Raw genomic sequence first — 22,569 nt, forward strand, 5'->3', positions numbered from 1 at the left:
AAATATATCCAAATCATATCATATCCAAATGGAGTTTCATAACTTGTTTTTCTAATAACGTAGCGGGATTAAAAATGTTTTAATGATGTTTCGATATTCATGTTCCTGGGAATTTTCCACACATTCAAAAATATTTCTTAGGTTCATATTTTGCTGAGATAGCTTTTCCAAATTTAAAAATTCATAATTTGTTTATGTATCAACATTAACATTTAAAACTGCGTGAGTACATCTGTCAACCCTACTACTCAACACTACCATTACATACAGTAAAAATTGTAGAATTTTTTTAAAATAAGGGTTTTCGTAGAGATGATTAACTATTTATATGGGAAATAAGCCACAATTAAATTGAAAAAAATAATGTTATTAACATTTCGACGCCCAAATCGGGTGTCGTTGTCAAAATACAAAAAACTACTATTAAGCAAAAATGTTGTTGCTAAGTAAAAAATTCTTCTAATAATTTATTTAATCTGACTCATTTATATTGGCAATTCAGACATATATTATACATTTTAAAGTAGAGGACTTTAAAATGATATTGCCAATATTTATGAGTTGCGTTCCTGGGACGGTTTTACTGAAATATACTTAGTTCTTTCGATTACTTCATGCGAGAATTTTACTGTCATCGTTGCATTTGGTTGTCTTTTTAAAGACAGATCACATGCTATGCTTTTTTTGTGAAGGATATTCTTGAGTTGGGGTTGATTTTATGTAATTTTAATGTCCTCTACTTTAAAATGTATAATATATGTCTGAATTGCCAATATAAATGAGTCAGATTAAATAAATTATTGGAAGAATTTTTTACTTAGCAACAAAATTATTTTTTTCAATTTAATTGTGGCTTATTTCCCATATAGCTTCAGAACAACATTTTGTAGAGATATTGAATGAAAATTTTTTTAGTGAAAAATGGTGGAGAAATTAGTTTGCAATATATCCGTTAATTATGCACCACTGCAATTTTTTTGGGTGCCATATAAATATACCTAATAATATCTGCACGACCCTATTTGCAATAAATATTCATTAATTTATTAGAAAAAATTTTTTTCAATTTTTTTTTCTTTAATAATATTGTGATAAATAAAAATTGGCACACAAGACAACCCCAAAACAGCATCTATTAAAATAAATTTTATATCGTAAAAGTAACAAAATAGTGCTGAATTAACATTAAAAATTTGCTAAAGAAACATAAAAATTTTTGTCTTGGTATTATACAATAATTATATTTTACATGTAGTTTTATAAGCTTTATGACAGCAAACATTGAGATGTTGTATACATTTTTATACACATAAAAGTATATACATATAAAAAATATGAGTATAGGATTTTTAAAGTATGAAAAGCTATCTCGGCAAAAAAGGTTATAAAATTTTTTTTTAATGTTATTAAAAGTTATTTAAAATTGTTACACTGGTATGATGGCCTCCTTAAATATAAAATATTTATTTTATAGTGTTTATTTATAATGCAAAAACTATTTTTTTTTAAATACGTTTTTCAGGCTTACTTTATAATTATTAAATTATAAATTATCTCGGCAAAAAAGATTATAGAAATTTTGTTTTAATGTGTGAATAACAGAAACAAGAATATAGAAAATGTGTTTCAAAAATTTTTAATCACCACGAAGTTATTAAAAATTGTTACACTGGATGGTCTCCTTAAAAACTAAATATTAATTTTATAGTGTTTATTTATAATGTAAATACTATTTTTTGAAAATACGTTTTTCAAGCTTTCTTTATAATTATTAAATTAAATTAAGGGTCATATTGGATTTCGTTATTCTTAAATGAAAGGTTTTTTCCAGTTTTGCAAAAAAAAAGTCGCAATAACTTTTAAACAAACCTCTAAACCCTTAGGAATTCGGATTCAATAAAAAATATCTAAAAAATATTTTTAACCTCTTGCAAATTCAAATAAAAACAATATAAAAAAAATTAAAAATGTACGAACCTAATAATAAACCTTCACGTGTTTTAAAAGTAACACTATTCTCTAATAAAGGAAAAACACCAAGCAATCACGAAAATAAGTAAGTATTTCAGAATAGTAATATTTATTAGACGCATTACTGCGACGGCTTTATTTAGGGATATTGCATGAAGGGTCAGAGGGAAAAATGATAAATGTCAATTTTTTGCCATTTTGCAATTTTTGTGCAGTCTGTTAGCTTAGAAAGAGTACTATCAACCTGGGAATGGCCAAGGGGAAATAAAGATGATAATCGTCTTAAAAGCACGTCAAAATATTGGGCGCAAGGTGGAAAACAATGAATATGTAACTTTGTTTCTTATTTTACCGAAAAAGCTTGCAGAAAGACATTCATCGTCCTTCCCCCTGACCCTTCATGTGATAACGTGAACTAAACTATAATTCAATTGCGTATCTCGGACAAATAATATAGAATGTGAGTTCCCTTTTGTAATGCCACACATCCCATCTATCCAATCATAATAGTAAGTCCATTTTAAATCACGAGGAAAACCCGAAAAAAGCATACATCTACGACAATATACCATATAACATAACTATATATAAATGTTATTTTATTTTATCTGACAGTTTAAAAAACATAACAATATTTTGTATCCGTATATTTTATATTTTGGTTCAGTCTATAAAATAATTGAAGACATAACTGGATAAAGGTCATATGTCACAAAATAATGTTTTTGAGTAATGAGCATTTTAGTGTCTTTTATTCCGAGTTAATTATTTGTTTTATAAATTTGCATTGCTATACTTTTTTAAACAGGTATCTAAAGGTACTTTTTTACACTTTAAATTTAATTTAAAAAAAGTTACCTTAAGCCAAATAGTAAATAGTAGAAAATTCTCCATATTTACACATTTCACGTCGATAAAGGTATTATGTCCAAACGCAATTTTGCACATATGTAATACCTTTATCCACTACAATTCGAAAATCATAGTGTGACATATTGATTTAATATCTTCCTGTTATTTTTATTTTGCTAAAAATAGGTAATTTTAAAATTTTAAAAGGTTAAACAGCACATTAGAAGAACAAAAACCTAATAAAACAATTTTCTCAAAAAATGTGACATATGACCTTTATCCACTTATCTCTTCAATTATTAATTAGAATTAAAAAGCTATATTCAGTTTCCCGTATTTTTAAAAAAATTGCGGTGATAAAATTACCTATCTATAAAGTATGTATAAAAAGCCCTAAAATTATTGTTTAATAAAAAGTTTGTAATAAAAAATATATAAACCCCCTTAAGTATTCAGATTAAATAAAAAATATTTCGAGATTATTCTTAACCTAATTTAATAATAAAAATGTACGAACCTAATAATAAAATCTTCACTTATTTTAAAAGTAACACTATTTATTTTCTAATAAAGGAAAACCACCAAGCAATCACAAAAATAATAACGGGCGATTATCGGAAGCCCATCAATTTTTGGCCGGCAGCCGACGAAACACTTTCACTAATCCTAGACAGTAAATAACTGCTATAGCTATATTCTATCGGCAGCCCTTAGCGTGAGAATGAGAATTCTGTTTGCCACTTTCTTAAGATATGGTGGTAGTGGGGATATTTTCCTAGTATCTAACGTTTTGTCTTAATGGTAATTGACAAGTTCTTGGTGGGGCAATATGCGTTTTTAATTGCCTATGACAAAAAAAAAAATGTAAATCCCTCGTTTGTGGTGAGCTTTAAGTTAACTAGACTAAAGTATACGAGGGGTTAGTTATAATTTCTTTAACGGTTTTCATAAAGATAAAAATTTAGCTGCTTAGTCATTATGCAAAGGGAGATCATATTCCCAAAGGAAAATGGATCAGAGAAAGGTGCGACGAAATGGAGGTAGGCACAACTTATTTAATGTGCACAAAAAAGTAGAAGAAATAAGCAAAATTTTTAAACAGCAAATTCTTTCTGTGCTTGTTGACAATAACAACAAAATTGTTGTAAATGAGATGCTTCAGCCAATAAAGGAAGATAACGTAAAAGTAGTAGTCAAACTTTTTAATGTAATATACAGGGTGTAACAAAAATTCAGGCATAAATTAAAACACATATTCTAGGACCAAAAATAGTTCGATTGAACCTAAATTATCCTTGTACAAATGTGCACATAATAAAAGTTACAGCCCTTTGAAGTTATAAAAGGAAACTCGATTTTTTTCAATATATCGAAAACTATTAGAGATTTTTGATCTAAAATAGACATGTGGCATTCTTATGGTAGGAACATCTTTAAAAATTATAGTGACATTTTTGCACCCCACAAAAATTTTATTGGGGTTTTGTTCCATTGAATCCCCCCAAACTTTTGTGTACGTCCCAATTAAATTATTATTGTGGTACCATTAGTTAAACACAATATTTTTGAAACTTTTTTGCCTCCCAGTACTTTTTCGATAAGCCAGTGTTTATCGAGATATTCTGAATATTTGTCGTATCTACCACATACTTGTATATGGTAAGTACGACTAGAGAGACCTGTTAATATCTGAAAATTTATTTTATAAAAAAAGACTAAGTTTTCACTCTAATGGCATATAAAACAACATAATGCTATTCTACATCCCACCAGAATGAAAACAATGGGAACCTTCTCTGGTTACACCTCCGAGGCTTCTACAATTTGCAAGCCATACGGATGCTGAGACTAAGGAAGATGAGGGAATTCTACAATTTGCAAACGTGAATTGCAAATTGTAGAATTCCCTCATCTTCCTTAGTCTCAGCATCCGTATGGCTTGCAAATTGTAGAAGCCTCGGAGGTGTAACCAGAGAAGGTTCCCATTGTTTTCATTCTGGTGGGATGTAGAATAGCATTATGTTGTTTTATATACCATTAGAGTGAAAACTTAGTCTTTTTGCTAGCAGTTGCCGCTAGGGCATCCATGCCATTTCGTTCGTTGCAATCCGGGACTGCACGCTGGGGTTTGTTTTGGTTGGATCAGGGAGAGCAGCATATGTGCCTCCTGATGAGAGACTAATAAGATTCGAAACCGGTAGAGGTGCTTGCAGCACTCTCTGATTGGACTAGAATATGGTTCGGCTGTATTTTCGTTTTGCAACGAAATTGAAAATGGTTATTCATTTTTCATTTATTTTATCATTTACATTTTTAAGTATATTTTGAAACATTTTAAAAAAGAAGCCACATCTCGATAAAAGGTCGCTTATTTAAAAAACACTAAGAGGCAAAAAAGTTTTAAAAATACTGTGTTTAACTAATAGTACCACAATAATAGTTTAATGGGAACGTAAACAAATATTTGGGGTGTTTAAAGGAACAAAACCCCATAAAATTTGTATGTAAACATATTAAAAAAAGACGCATCTCGATAAAAACTGACTTCTCGAAAAAATTCTAAGAGGCAAAAAAGTTTTAAAAACATTTTGTTTAACAAATGTTATTACAATAATAATTTAACTGGAACGTACACAAGAGTTTGGGGGGGGGGGGTTAATAGAACAAAACCCCATAAAATTTTTATCCGGTGTACAAACACTGGTATTTTTTATAAGATACTCCTGCCATAAGAATGCCACATGTTCAGTTTTAATAATAAATGTCTAATAGTTTTAGATATATTGAAAAAAAAATCGATTTTAATTTTGTCACTTCAAAGAGCTGTAACTCGTTTTAGCTGCACATTTGGATTAAGGCAAGTTAGGTTTAATCGAACTATTTTTGGTCCCAGAATATGTGTTTTAATTTATGACCTGCTTTTTAGTTACACCCTGTATATTACGCTGGAGTGATTCCCACAGACTGGCTTAAATTCATCTTTGTCGCAGTACCTAAAAAACACAGTGCTAGAATATTCCCAGAAGATCGAATAATTAGCCTAATGAACCACACGAACAAGATTTTCCCAAGAATACTTCACAACAGAATTAGACGCAAATGTGAACAAGATCTCGAAGATACACACTATGGGATCCAGGGTGGCACTTTTTGTGCTAAATATCCTAAAAAATGCTGTGATTGAAGGCAAGAACGTATTTGAATGTTTTCTGGACTTCAAACAGGCATTCGGTAAGATACAGCATGTAAAATTGATGCAGGAATTAAAAATATAGAAATAGATGACAAAGATATTTGTGTAATTAAATCTTTGTGTTGGAATCAAACTGCTGGCGTAAAAATTGGAAGTAACTGCAACGAAATCTCCATACAACTACAACTAAGAGTCAGGCAAAGTTGCATTTTGCCCCCAATATTATTCAATGTTTAATCGGACCGGTTATTTAAAACGGCACTTGAGAGACAGCCATATGGAATGAAAAAAACTAAGGTTACTACATAAGGTATTTCAGAAAATTTTGAAGGTCTCCAAACTCTGCTTCAAAATGGGCATTAAATTAAACCCAAAAAAATCCAAATTTTTAGTTTAGTCGTAACCCACATACAGATGTAGAACTTCAATTAAATGGAGTCCAAGTTAAAAAAGTTCACAAAATGGCATATCTGAGAACTGTTATAATGGACCAACTAGATCCAGACATAGCAAAAAAGCGCAAAATAGCAATGATTAAAACTACTATTATAAAAATTAAGACATTTCTTCACAATAATCATTTATCACCTTTAGAACTAAGACAAAGAATGGGCACGTTCTATGTTTGGTATGTACTTTTGTATGGTGCAGAAGTGTGGACATTAAAGTATCTACCATGAACATAATTGACGCAGTGGGAATGTGGATTCAAAGACAGATGCTAAAGATAACTTGAACAGCAAGAAAAACTCATGAAAAGTTACTAAGGAGAGAACTTTTTCTCGGTCTACCTAGTTTTATCTTTCCTTCTAGTTGCCATTTAAGTATTTTTTTTTTGATATTCGGTGTTGATTCATTTTTTGTACATGTCCGAACCATTTAAGTTGTTTTGATGATAAGTCAGCTGTGATTGTTCATTTGATTCCCATTATTTCTCTAATGTGTTCTTTGGTAATCCTTTCTCTTATAGATCTTCCTGCAGCTCTTCTAGAAATATCCATTTCCGTTGCTCTCTAGCAAAAGTATAACTATAGAGTTATACTTTTCACTATAGTCTCCTGAATTCTCTTTTTATTTTATTTTCTGATGTATTGGTACAATAAAATACTGTTTAAAATTGTGATGACTTTTCTACCTGCCGTATTTCTACTTGCCGATGACATATACCGTATTTCTTTCTCTTATCATCGTGTGAAATATTGATACCTCAATCAATTAATACAATGTACGATATGAGGGTAGGTAAATGATAACTTTATTCGAGAGAAATACATCGTGTTGTCCCTGTTTAGGATTATGGTCCTCTTCAGGGTATGTGGTTGAATGGCATTTGTAGGCAGCAAAAGCAAGCAGTCCGAAAAAGCGCTGGGGCAAAATGTTGTGTGGCCTGCAGGATGCTGGACGGTATTAGTCCAGCTGACTATCAGAAACCAGAGAAGAAAGTTTGAGTTGAAAAATGATGTTCTTTCCATTTGACATATGTGTGTGCTGTCTATGCTTTGCCCTCGACCAAGCTCCCTAGAAACCGTTGTACACTGGACAGGCAAGCCTACAGTCTTCGTCGGCGGTCAGGAGGTGGCTTTGGACATTGCATGGAGTGTAAGCGTTTGAGTGAGAGAAAATAGTTGCGGCTATTTGCTCGGTACGAACAGGTATAATTGTGCTATGAAGTTGAAAAACCGCAAAAAACCAACTTCTCCCTGTTCGGGGGAATGAAAAGGAATCAGACAATGAGGGTACGGTAGGCTAACTGAGTAGCCTCAAAGATTTCTTCGTACTCTGCCGGGAGTTCCTCAATGCATGTTTGCATTAGAGCAGACAATGGGTGAAGTTTTTTTCGTTTGGGCTTTCGGCGGCAGAGTACGTGGCCGAGAGAAGAACATGAACATTTTAGAGATTGTTGGGTATTGGAGAGGGGGCCGTTGCTAACTTTAGTTGTGAGGTTCCTGTTCAGAGAGTTCATTTTCTCGATAATAATTGTGGAGATATTAGAAATGTTGTGGATTTGATTTGAGGGGAGTCTCCAGGCTGTGTAGTTTGCTCCACGCAGGATCCTACGTTATCGTAAACAGGGTGATGCGTTATCTCCACTACTTTTTAACCTTGTATTAGAGAAAGCCATGAGGTCGGCCGAAATAAGGACAGAACCACTATCGGTTCAAGGTCCCAAGTTATTACTAGCTTACGCAGATGACATTGATCTCGTTGGAGACTCCATCCTATCCACAAAAGCCATTTTCAACAAGGTGGAAGGAGCAACAAGCGAAGTAGGGCTGAGGATTAATTAAGAGAAGACGAAATATATGTATATAAATAGAACGACACGAAGAGACAGAATAGGACAAAATGTGACGGTCAACACCTTCAATTTCGAAAGAGTACAACGTTTTAAGTATCTGGGGGCCGTAATCACAGGTGACAACGATGTTACTGAAGAAATAATTGACAGAATCCAATGAGAAAATCACTCTCTATTCGCACTGGATAAGCTTATAAAAGCAAAAATCTTACAAGAAGTTCCAAGATCAAAATTTATAAATCCATCGTCAGACCAGTACTAACATATGGATGCGAAACGTGGACCATGACCAAATCAAACGAAGAAAAGCTCAGACGTTTTGAACGAAAAATACTTAGAAAAATTTTCAGACCTCACCACGACACTAACACAAACCAGTATAGGATCAGAACCAACATCGAATTAAAAGCACTTTACAATGACACCGATATTGTCCAAGAAATTAAATCACAGCGACTAAGATGGGCAGGCCACGTTCACAGACTTCATAACGAAAGACTTGTAAAACTGGTATGGGAGGAGATTCCTACAGACAAAAGACCACTTGGACGTCCCAGAATGCGATGGAGAGATAACATCCAAGCAGATCTCCAGAAAATGACATTCCATTCAAAATAACATTCCATTTGACCCTAGGTTGATGGAAGACCGAAGAAATTGGAAGAAAGTTGTACAGTCAGCCAGGACCAACCCAGGGTTGTAGCGCTACGTGATGATGATGATGAGGATTCTACATTCTGGACGCAGCAATTTTAGGTTTTGTAGTCTATTGAATAGACAATGGAGACCTGATTTTTTGTACTCAATGACGGGTCGAATATATGTCTTATAAATGTGGATGAGAGTTTTGGTGTGTGTCTTGCCAAGTTTCCCAGAGAGAGGGTGGAGTAGTCTGGCTCTATTCCTTACCCTTTCTAAAGTTGCCTTTAGATCTGCATCCCAGCTGAGAGTCCTGATAAACAGTACTCCCAAATAGGTTGCAGTCGGGCTGAGCAAGAGCCTTTCTCCGATCACTTTCAGTGGGATACCTATTTATAGTCGGATCAGTGCTTTATCGTGGGCATGATTTCTCTTTGTTGTGCTCCATCGCATAAGTATTCGGTTTTCTTTTTATTGACTTTAAGACTCCATGTATCATACTCTTCAATTGTTTTTGGGGTCATAAAATTGAAATCGCCATAATCTGGAGGCATTATTACTTGATCGTCTGCAAGGTTACACGCTTGAGTGTGTATACCATAGTGTTTGCACGTGGTATCTCCATTGTTCTACATTTGTGTTTCCATCTTTTTAAAGTACTTACGAGGCATATTTTAAATAAAATGGAGGTCAAGCAACATCCCTGCTTCAATCCCTTTGATGTTACAAATCCTGTTGTTATTTGTGTCGCTCTTTTTATTTTTGTTATGTGTTGACTCCATGGATCTTTATCGACTTTTGCTTGATTGATTGCCACAGCTTCTTCAGTGGAACGCTTTTGTAGGCTTTCCATGGGTCGAGAAACATTACATGAATTTCTTGATGCTTTGCCATCTTTTTTCTCTCATCTGAGTTAAGGCGAAAATGTGGACAATAGTGGATTGACTCGTATGAAATCCAGCTTGCCCTTCTTCTTCAGAATCAAAATATTCTTTGTCGATTGGATTCTTCAAACCATATGTACCATATATATGTATCTTCTTCGTAGAATATATTCTACTCATACGGTTATAATATACTGGTTACGGTTACAATAAATTATTCCTCGGTAATTTTCACAATTACTTTTAATGTTATTTATTATATTTAATGTTTTATATTAAATAATAACTATATTTTATCTATAGTACGCAGTCTGAATTTCCCAGAGCCTCATTAGATGTAGTTTCCCGGTATAATCATTAGATGTAATAAAGAAGCTAGTTACAGATATGTATACAAATTGCGCTGTATGAAAATGAGTCCTACCTATTAGTTTGTTTGTTTTTGGATATTAAAATGGAGCGTAGAGTGCAGTAGATTTTTCATCGTCTTCTTTAGGTACCATCTCCTTTAAGGGAGTTCGTAATCATCACAGCTATTTTCACTTTTGAGATTGCAGCTCTGAACAAATCGATGGAACTGTAATTTTACCATTTTTACAGGTTGTTGAGCCAGGAGATGCGTCTTCTTCAAAACTTTACTTTTCCTGTATTTTACCCTGCATTATGGTTTGAACTAACACATATTTATCTCCTCCCATAACGTGGCCGAGATATTGTAATTTTCTTATCTTAATCGTATTCATGATTTCCTTTTCCTTTTTTATCTTTCTGAGGACCTCAAACATTTGTGATTCTCTCTACCCAACTTATTTTTAATATTCTTCAGTATTCGCTTATTTCTTTCTTTAAAGTCCAGGCCTCCACCTCATACAGCAGCACCGAAAACACATATTTTAAATGTTGCTCTAACTTGTAAAATTCTCATTTTTATTTCTTCTGTATACTCGTTTATTTCATTAATAATTGTATTAAGATATTTGTATTTTTTAACTTTTCCTAACACAAAACAAAAAATTGCACACATTAACTTTTACCAAATTAATAATTTATCCACTATATAATCGTGAAGAAGGATGATTTTTTGAAGTGAAAACTTCTTTAGGGACGTTGTACGATTTTTGGATAGGGGAAAAAGCATTGAATTCGCGACCGTCATCGCGACCCTCATCGCGACCCTCATCGCGACCGTCATTGAGACCGTCATCGCTTATGCTATATATTATTTGTATGTATATATAAATTTTATAGAAGTATTTAAATTTAAAATAAATGTAAAACCTATTTTAGGATGGGGATAAAGGATTTATTTGGCGACCGTCATCTCTTCGACGAAATAAATTTTGTACGTATCTATATTATGTGTATCTATACATAAATTGCATAGAAGTATTTAAATTTAAAATAAATGTAAAACCTATTTTTGAATGGGGAAAAAGGATTTATTTCGCGACCGTCATCTCTTCGACGAAATAAATTTTTGAAGTGAAAACTTCTTTAGGGACGTTGTGCACTTTTTGGATGGGGAAAAATTATTGAATGACCGACCGTCATCACTTCGACGAAATAAATTTTTGAAGTGAGAACATCTTTAGGGACGTTGTGGACTTTTTGGAAGGGAAAAAGTAATAAATTAGCGACTTTCATCGCTTCGACCAAATAAGCATTTGAAGTGAAAACTTCTTTAGGGACGTTGTGCTCTTTTTTGGATGGATAAAAGTAATAAATTAGCGACCGTTATCGCTTTGATGAAATAAATTTTTGAAATGAAAACTTCTTGAGGGACGTTGTGCACTTTTTGGATGGGGAAAGATTATTAAATTAGTGACCATCATCGCTTCGACGAAATAAATTTTTGAAGTGAAAACTTCTTTAGGGACATTGTGCATTTTTTGGATGGGGAAAATTATTAAATTAACGACCGTCATCGCTTCGACGCAATAAATATTTGAAGTCAAAACTTCTTCAGGTACGTTGTGCACTTTTTGGATGGGGAAAAATATTAAATTAACGACCGTCATCGCTTCGACGAAATAAATATTTGAAGTGAAAACTTCTTTAGGTACGTTGTGCACTTCTTGGATGGGGAAAAAGTATTGAATTTGCGTATTCATTTTTTCTGTATTTTTTTCTGTTTTTTGAGAGCATTTAAATTTATTTCCAATTTAAATAAATTACATACGTTCTTCTTTTTTATGAAATAATTTAATTCAAAAAATTTTTTTTGCCACCCTGTATAAAACATTATGGTAATGTTTATGTTATTGAAAAGACAATTAAACAACCTTTCAAATGAACTTACGTCATAAAGCTCAGATGATTGACGTCACTAATATGATACATAATATGCCAAAAAAAATCATAATTTAAAAATAAAAATCGGCCTGTTTCAGGATTTTTCTCCAAAATCTCCCATTCTCGAGAAAATAAATTTATTCCATAATTTTGCTCCTCACTATATATCTGCACCGATCTGTTTAAATATTATTTATACGTCGGAAAAATGAAAGAATACCCATGAACGATCACATCAATCACTTATTTTGTATTTGCTGTCTTTTTCTATAACAAACGTTTGTTATTTATAGAAAAAGAATGCAAATACACCATAAGTGATTGATCTGATCGTTCATGGGTAGTCTTTCATTTTTCCGACGTGTGTAACTTAGTATGTTAACAATTATTATAGAAAACAAGGGGTGTCGATATAATTCTGTACTGACTATAATTATTTATTATTAAAAAAATTATTTAATTATAAGTTTATTAAAAATTGTTCGGCCTGGGCAGATATTTTTTAGATTTTTTGGATCATTCGAAAAAAAGGGCTTTTGTACTTTTTCTCATAAGTTGATTGTTTTCTAGTTTAAAACTAAAAAAAAAAACGAAAAATGACGAATTTCAAGGATCAAAAATACAAGTAAAAATATTATTTTTGTAATCATCAAGTACAAAGTACAATCATTCAATTTCAAACCTTCTTCTACCAGGTCCTGATAAAAATCTTTGCCATGTTTAATTCTAAGATATATTATTTTTTCAATTGTTGATAAGGAAGGTTCCTTATGGGAAGACGAGAGATCGGCTGTACAACTAAAATCTAATATTCTAAAATGAAATAAGTCCAAAGTACTTATTATGAACTCATAGAAATAGATTTGTAATCGTCATAACGATCAACTTAAGAGAAAAATAATTACAAAAGACCTTCTTTGTTTCGAATGAACCAAAAAATCTTAAATAATATCTGGCCGAAAAAAATATCCAGGCCGACATATTTTTTAATTTATAAAAACAGTAATTTTTAATTATTAATTAATTATAGTCAGAACAAAATTATATCGGCACCCCTTGTTTCTTTTAATTATTGAACATACTACTTTAATTACATAATCAAATAATAATTTTTTTCTATGGATGCTATACAATATGCAACTTCTCTCACTGCTTGCATCCATTCAAAACGAACAATTTCTCAGGCTGTGAGAAAAGTCGGCCATTGCAGTGAGAAATATTTTTTCTCACGGGTTCCATGCGTAGAATCGCGGTTTCCGTGGTAGCATGCACAATACAAACACAAATATTTTTGTCAAATAAAATGTGTCAAATCAAAATTTAATACCAGAAATTACCTTTCAAAACTGTTCAAATATAACTGGTAACTATAATTTTAAATAAATAAAAGTATATAAATATTAAGAATATTAAATACCTCCATATGTGTAATGTGTATGATATGTATTTTATTTCAATTTTGGCATATAATCTACATAAAAGCACCTAAATGATTTAATTTTGAAGTTTGAACTCTTGACAAAAACGAATCCATAAAAAAAGTACAGTGTACAACACGTGAGAAAACGACATATTTCTCCCTCGCTTGATTTGCGGCACTCGCCTCGTACCTCGGCTCGTGCCAACAAACTTCTGCGCTCGTGAGAAATATGTCTTTTTTCTCTCTTGTTGAACAATATACTATTTTCTACAACCGTGTTAAAATAGTTATTTATGAAACAGTTCGTGAAGTATGCTTTTGGCGAACGCACGCGTTATTTAGAGTAACATCGCGTAAGTTCGCAAAAAGTACTTCACGCACAGTTCCATACAATATTTTATCTACTCTTCGATAAACAAATAAAAAAACTGTAACTTTTCGTCACTGGAATTGATTTCTATTCTACAATTTTTAGAACTTTAACATTTAAAAATCCTAACTACTTTCAAACCACAAAACTGTCAAAAATTTTGCTGTAAGTCATTGCTCATATTGTCATCACCATGACAACGCGAAAGTTAAGGATACTTGATTATATGAAAGTGTGCCAAAAAACCCATTGAAAGTGTGCGAAAAAGTAAATCCCATTGAAAATACATTGTTACTTCACGCACACTTTAAACGCTTCACGCACTGCTATCTATAATGACAGTTTTCACAAACTAAAAACTGATACATAATATGACATAGAGTAGATAAATGCAATTTTTAGCACTCCATAGAAGCGTTAAAAATGCTACTTTAAAGCACTAGTGCTTTAAAAAATTTAAGGCACTGCAGTTGAAAGTCTTCTTCTTCTTCTTCTTTTTATATAGACATTACTCTGTCTCTTTTTCAATGTGCCTCCAGTAAGTTGTCATTCCATCTTTTTCGTGGTCTTCCCACTGGTCGTCTTCCTATTGGGGAACCGTCTCTCGCCGTCCTTACTACTCTATTTGTTGTCATTCGGCTTATGTGGTCGTTCCATTCTACTCTTCTGCTTTTCACCCAGTTATTAATGTTGTCCACCTTGCATCTCCTTCGTATATCTGCACTTCTAGCTCTATCCCACAGCGTCTTACCATCGATTTTTCGCAATGTTTTCATCTCTGCTGTTTCTAGCATTATTTTTGTCCTTTCTGTATCAGGTCGTGTTTCTGCCGCCTTATGTCATTATTGGTCTGATGACTGTTTTGTAAATTCTGGCTTTCACTTCTTTTCCGATGTTTTTATTTCTCCATACTGTTTCATTCAGGCAACCTGTGGCTCTGTTTGCTTTATTCACCTGATCTTCCACTTCTGTTTCGAGCTTTCCGTAGCTGCATAGTGTGATGCCTAGATATTTAAACTCCATGACTTGTTCTATTATTTGACCCTCCAGCTCTAATTTACACCTTATTAGATCTGCTGTTATAACCATGCATTTAGTTTTTTTGGGGAAATTAACATGTTAAATTTTCTAGCGGTTATATTAAATTCGTGCAGCATACGTTGTAAATCACTTTGAGAGATTAGTATTGCGTCGTCTGCATAGCAGATTATTTTAAGTTGTTTTTCTCCCATTTGGTATCCTTTTTTTGTTCTTACTTTTTTTATTATTTCGTCCATGATCAGGTTGAACAACAGACTCAGGGAATCTCCCTGTCTTATCCCATTGCCAGCTTCAATTGAGTCAGTTAGTTCATCATCTACTTTTACTTTTATTGTGTTGTTCTGGTAGATATTTTCGATCGTTTTAATTATTCCTAGAGGTACCTCTCTTGCGTACAATAAATGGATTACGTCCTTTAATTTCACCCTGTCGAATGCCTTCTTAAGGTCCACGAAACATAAGTATGCCGGTTTGTTGTATTCTCACGATTTTTCTTGAATCTGCCTCATTATAAATATAGCGTCGGTGCATGATCTTCCCGACCTAAAACTTTGTTGTTCTTCTGCTAATGTCATAATTTTATTTAGTTTGTTTGTTATCACTTTGGTCGTTAATTTTAGTGTTGTGTTTAATAAATTAATTCCTCTGTCATTCTCCGGATCCGATTTTTCTCCCTTTTTGAAGAGAGGTATTAGGATGCTTGATCTCCATTCTTGTGGTATTCTGTTTTGTTATATTATTTTTTGGATTAGTTTTAATAATTGTTTGGTCAGGTCTTGTCCTTCATACTTTAGGAGTTCATTCGATATTCTGTCTTCTCCTGGTGATTTTATATTTTTTAATTTCCTTAATGCTTCCGTTACCTCTGCTTCTTCAATATTTGTTTCTTCGTTTGTTGTCACTTCAGGTGTTGGTGGTTCGTTATCGTTATCTTTAGCAAACAGAGATCGAAAATAGTCTGCTTAAGTTTCCTTCTGTATGTGTTTCGTTTTTATTAGTGAATTGTCAAATTGTGAAACGTCAAAATATTTATATTTCATTTATTAACATTAATATTAATAGTACAACTTGCGCAATTTGAAAAAGGTGGTTTGAGTTTTTTTTTAAATTTAATTTAAACTGTATTATAGCATTTTTAACACGTTTGTAGAAAAAACTATTAAAATTTGTTAGAATATACAACAATAAAAGTAAGATGTTATTCTATATTTGTTATGATTTACATATTGACAGTGTAGGCAGTTTTGATGTAATGTCAAGAAAAATATAAAAATGGAATGTCAGTCAAGTTCAAGTAAAAGTTTTTGTAGATATTGTCCTGTAATTGAGAATGAATAAATTATAATTGTTGATATATAAGACGTTTGTAGAAAAAATATTGTATGATATACGTGTTAAAAAGTACATTTTTAAGGCATTTATGTGAATTGTAGAATTCGCTTCGCTCATTCTGCAAACTTTCACATGCGTGCCTTAAAATTGTACTTTTAACAGGGTGCCGATATAATTTTGTACTGACTATAATTATTAATTAAAATGATTTAATTATAAGTTTAATAAAAAGTGTTCGGCCTGGGCACATATTATTTTAGATTTTTTGGATCATTCGAAAAAAAGGGCTTTTCTACTTTTTCTTGTAAGTTGATTGTTTTCGAGTTATAAACAATTTAAAACTAAAAAAAAAAAACGAAAAATGACGATTTTCAAGTATCAAAAACACAAGTAAAAATATTATTTTTTGTAATCATCAAGTACAAAGTACAATATTCAATTTCAAACCTTCTTCTACCAGGTCCCGATAAAAATTTTTGCCATGTTTAATTCTAAGATATATTATTTTTTCAATTGTTGATGAGGAAGGTTCCTTATAAGAAGACGGGAGATCGACTGTACAACTAAAATATAATATGTATTTTAAAATGAAATAAGTCCAAAGTACTTATTATGAACTGATAGAAATAGATTTGTAACCGTCATAATGATGAACTTAAGGGAAAAATAATTACAAAAGACCTTTTTTGTTTCGAATGAACCAAAAAATCTTATAAATAATATCTGGCCTCAAAAAATGCCAGGCCGACTTCTTTTTTAATTTATAAAAACAGTAATTTTTTAATGATTAATTACAGTCAGAACAAAATTATATCTGCACACCTTGTTTTTTTTTTTGAACATACTACTTAAATTACATATAGTCTGGGCTGATTATCGGAGAATAGGCCATTTTTGGGAAAAGTTATTTACCAGCAATTTTATTGCTGGAATCGAATTATAAGATCCTATACATATATTAATAATATAGGTATGCAAATTCCTCAGATAGTGTGCTACTTTTTTTATAAACAAAATGGCGCCCGAAAATCGTGTTTTTTTCAATTATTGCTCTATAACTCCGAAGATCTTAACTTTACAACAAAAACACTCAAAATAAAATTCACCGCAATTAAATTCTGCATAGAGACTTGTTTTTGCCGATATGCTCCGACGAAAATTTTCCTCGGAAAATGCGGGTTTTACCAACAAAATCTTTAATTTTCAAATAAAGTTTTAGATAAGTAATTATCTACCAATAATTAAATAATTTGGTTACTTAAAACCCTTCTTGGTTTAGATTATAGTTCCAGAAGCTGGTGAAAATTAAACGAATATTTTAGTAACAATTCAATTGTTAATTAATAATTTACGGTCGCAATAATAACCAAAATAATTACGTTACACTTATCAAACTTTGAAATCTTATAAAGATGAGATGCCTATTTAATATTTTGTCGACAAAATATAATTTTTTTATTTTTTTGCATAATCTTTAAATGTTTAAAAATAATAGTTATAAACAAATTAACGTTTCTCAGAAAGTTTTTATTATATTACAATTTTAAAAAATAACTAAAATGCGCATTTCAAATATCTTGAAAATAAATGCTTTAAAACTATTTTGCAACCATTTGCAAAAAAGTTATGAAACAGCAAAATAAACATACGATTACTACGGTGTTTATAATTTTTTTAATTCTTTCAAAGCGTAGAAGTGAGTTTAAAGTACTAGATAATTATTTACAAAAAAATATCGATTATCAGTTTAATGGTTATATTTTAATTAAACATTATAAATATATTTTTTTGTAAATTACACGCGCGAAAGTAGACTAATACAGTACTGTAGCTAAAATTTTCACTCGGAGCGACGATCGGCCGCGCCACGTACACTTTTAATAAATAATATATGCTGCGTGTCAGTCGCTTCGAGTGAACATTTTAGCTCCGACTCTGTATCAGGCCTACTTTTGCGCTAAAAAATTACAAAAAAAGTATTTTTAGTCTTTGATTAAAATATAACCATTGCACTAATTTTTGACATTCTTTGTGAGTAATTGGATTATACCATAGACTCACTTTTAAGCTTTGAAACAATTAAAACAAATTATAAACAACGGAGAAATCGTATATTTATTTGCTGTTTCATAACTTTTTTGCAAATGGTTGGAAATTTTTTTTAAAGCATTCATTTTCAAGACCTACGAAATTCGCATTTTAAGTATTTTTAAAATTAGAATATAATAAACAATTTCTGAGAAACGTTAGTTTGTTTATAACAATTTTTTTTAAACAATTAAAGATTATGCAAAAAAATTAAAAAATTATATTTTGTCGACAAAATATTAAATAGGCCTTTATAATCTTTCTAAGTTTGATCAATGTCTCATGACTATTTTGGTTGTTATTGCGACTGTAAATTGTTAGTTAACAATTGAATTGTTGCTAAAATACTTGTTTCATTTTCACCGGCTTCTGAATTTATAATCTATACCAAGAAAGCTTTTATTTCACCAAGCTATATAATTATTGATAAATAATTACTGGCCGAAAAAATTTATTTGAAAATTCGAGATTTTGTTGGGAAAACCCATATTTTCCGAGGAAAATTTTCATCGGAACAAATCGGGAAAAACATGCTTCTATATAGAATTAAATTGGGGTGAATTTTTATTTAAGTGTTTTTGGTGTAAAGTTAAAATCTTCGGAGTTATAGAGCAATAATTGAAAAAAATACGATTTGTCGGCGCCATTTTGTTTATAAAAAAGTAGCACACTATCTGCGGACTTTGCATACCTATATTAATAACATATAGGATCTTATAAGTCGATTCCAGCAATAAAATTGCTGGTAAATAACCTTTCTTTGTACTTTACTAATTATACCAGCGTATTATAACTATTTTTTTTTCAAAATTTAAAGATTATGCAAAAAAAAGAAAAATTTATATTTTGTCGATAAAATATTAAATAAGCATCTCATCTTTATAACCTTCATAAGTTTGATCAATGTATCATGATTATTTTGGTTATTATTGCGATCGTAAATTGTTAATTAACAATTGAATTGTTGCTAAAATATTCGTTTAATTTTCACCGGCTTCTGGAATTACAATCTATACCAAGAAAGCTTTGATGTCACTAAGTTAATTAATTATTGATTAATAATTATTTACCTAAAACTTTATTTGAAAATTAGAGTTTCTGTTAGGAAAACCCGCATTTTCCGAGGAAAATTTTCGTCAGAGCAAATCGTGAAAAACATATCTCTATGCAGAATTTAATTGCGGTGAATTTTTATTTGGGTGTTTTTGTTGTAAAGTTAAAATCTTCGGAGTTATAGAGCAATAATTGAAAAAAATAAGATTTGTCGGCGCCATTTTGTTTATAAAAAAAGTAGCACACTATCTGCGGACTTTGCATACCTACATTATTAATATATAGGATCTTATAATTCGATTCGAGCAATAAAATTGCTGGTAAATAACTTTTCCATGAATTTTGCTAATTAGCCCAGAGTAATAATAATAATCAAATAATAATTTTTATCCATTAAACAATCGGTGCAGGTCGACCTTATATCGTATATTTGACTATTATTATAATGACATTTAAATGAAAATCTCCATTTCATAAAATCCTGCTCAGAAATTTTCCATTATACCTATAGGAATCGTACAAAGTTTTTGCATAAGCACCTATTTGAAAATGGCTAATTATCCAGCAAAACAAATTAATAACCAATTGATTTTTAACATTTTAGAAAGTAGGTATTAACAAAAGGAAAGAATGTAGTAATGACACATCATTAACTCTTCGCAATACCGTGAAATTGTTGTTATTCACACGTTGTGTGAGGTTTTAGCTGTTATATATGAAACTCCAACACATGTAATTTTGGGACCGATTCATTTGCTATGAGGCTAAATAATAAAATAGAAAAGGGTGATATTAGTGATTTTTTTTTTTTTTTTGAAAAATGGCTTTGGCAGAGCCAATTAGCCAGACTTGTTTGTGATTGATTGCAGATTCATAGTCATAAATTTCTTATAAACATAAGTACATTCTACAATATTATTTTTATAGATACATTGGTACATTGTGTAGCTTTTTTTATTTTGTTTTTTTTTTTAAATTATTTTACTGTTTTTTAAATATAAAATATATTTTAATTTGTGCGAAACACTTCTTTTTTTTTATGTTTGTTTCTATTTTTTTTTTCCTTTTTTATTTATGTTTGTTTCTATTTTTTTTTTATGTTTGTTTCTATTTTTTTTTTCTTTTTTTTTTTATTTATTATTTTTTTTGTTATTATTTTATTATGTGTTTTTTTTTATATATATATTTTTTTTTAATTTTTTCAAACCACATTAACAAATTAAAAATCTCGGATAACTTCCTATAATTTTTTATCGAGATAGAATCTTATTTTTGAGAAAACTTATTATTGAATGACATACTTCAGAAGAGTAAACAACAAAATAAAAGAGATATTCATAATAAATCGAAGTTCGCATAATTTAAGTTTTTTACAATTGCTTCTATTCATTCATGACATCCAGTCTAGGATTCTTAAACTCTGTACCAGCTTATATTTGTCTAAGAGATTGGAACCATATATTTTTGGAGTCACTTGATTGTCTCCGAAAAACAGTATTTTTCATCTGAGATCTAATGCTTTGCAGTCATGCAGGATGTGGTTGATGATTTTAAGTCCTCTATTACAGAGCCTGCAGTTAAAGTCTCCAAAAAACAGTCTCATTATACAGGGTGAGTCATGAGGAACTGTACATACTCCTACCTCGTATAGAGGCTCCTATGGGGAATAACAAATGACCATTAAAAAGTGTCTGCTCCCATTGTTTAATAATATACAGGGCGAGTTTCGCATTTTGACAGAAATTGTATTCGTCATAATTTTTGAACGGTCAGATCGATGTGTCTCTTATCTTGGTCAATCGTTACACTATTACCTCCCAATCAACTGATTTAGTCAAACTAGAAAAAAAATCAGGTTCGGCTTTAAAAAATTAGTTCGTTTGGGTCTTAAAAAAAATTTCACCCTGTATACGCTTTTTGAAAACTCTAATATGAATTTTACAAATTAGACAAATAGGCAATTAAAATGGCATATTTATTTTTTTCCCTACACGATTACTTAATTTTTTATAAAAAAATCAAATTTAACTATGAATAATTAATTATTAAAAGTTTGTAGATAAGGACACACCATTAAACTTGATAAAAATAATAAACTTAAAGATAAAACCCATAACTAAATTAAAATTCATGGTGACGTTTCAATTATTACTTTAATCATCGTCAGAATAATAAGTTTCTTGAGCGGATGCTTTAAAATAATTTTAAAGGAACAAATAATAATTAATGAAAACGTAAAAATGACATTGACAATCAACGGAACTCAGCATCAAGGAGGCATTATCCATATTTCTTTTGAAGCCACCCTTAAACACACAACAAGACATGGCGTGTTTGAAATTATTGACTTAACCCAATGATTGTCGATGTCATTTTTACGTTTTCATTAATTATTGTTTGTTCCTTTAAAATTATTTTAAGGCATCTGCTCAAGAAACTTATTATTCTGACGATGATTAAAGTAATAATTGAAACGTCACCATGAATTTTATTAAAAGTTTGGTAAAGTGAACCATAGATTTAAAAAAATTAACTTTTATTACAAAAATTAATTTTTTTTTAACAAATATTTAATTTATGTTACCATCCAATCAACTGATTTATTTAAACTAGAAAAAAAATCAGGCCCGGCTTAAAAAAATTAGTTCGCTTTCGTCTTAGAAAAAATTTCACCCGGTATACGCTTTTTGAAAACTATAATCTGAATTTTACAAATTAGACAAATAGGCAATTAAAATGGCAAATTCATTTTTTCCCCACACGATTACTTAATTTTTTATTAAAAAATCAAATTTGTCAAAATCGGAATTTTAACCTAAAAATGAAAAAAAAAAAGATGAAATCACGGTAACTCGCTACAACTCTGTTCCATTTTAATATTTTTTTTCTGAAATTTTTACAGCACATATCTCTTACCATTGTGAAGACTATGAAAATTGTTGTAGACTTTCAGTCTTCTTCTCGTAAAAGTTATGAATTTTTAAAAATAAAAGGTGCAGATTCGTGAATTGCAAAGTTAAATCGCAAAAATTAAGTGAAAATATTTAAAATTTATCTATTTGATTACGTCTATGTTAAACTATAGAGTCCAAAGAGAAGTGTATGGGGAGTTTTAGATCTAGACGTGTTATAGAA

The 22,569-nt window shown here is 30.9% G+C and overlaps 1 protein-coding gene across 2 annotated transcripts in view; it reads right to left on the bottom strand.

Annotated features, from left to right (window-relative positions):
* The window catches only part of LOC126881966 (acyl-CoA Delta-9 desaturase-like), a 188,952-nt gene that overhangs the window by 80,788 nt on the left and 85,595 nt on the right, over positions 1 to 22,569 (bottom strand). Inside the window, exon 1 of one of the 2 annotated variants that reach the window (XM_050646724.1) lies at positions 3,341 to 3,593. The exons of the other annotated variant lie outside the window; for it this stretch is intronic. The gene's annotated coding sequence lies outside the window, so the exon portion shown is untranslated. Of the gene's footprint in view, positions 1 to 3,340; positions 3,594 to 22,569 lie in introns of those variants that run through there. 2 annotated transcript variants of the gene reach the window in all.

Source organism: Diabrotica virgifera, chromosome 1 (genome assembly GCF_917563875.1).
Source record: "Diabrotica virgifera virgifera chromosome 1, PGI_DIABVI_V3a".
Lineage (NCBI taxonomy): Eukaryota > Metazoa > Arthropoda > Insecta > Coleoptera > Chrysomelidae > Diabrotica > Diabrotica virgifera.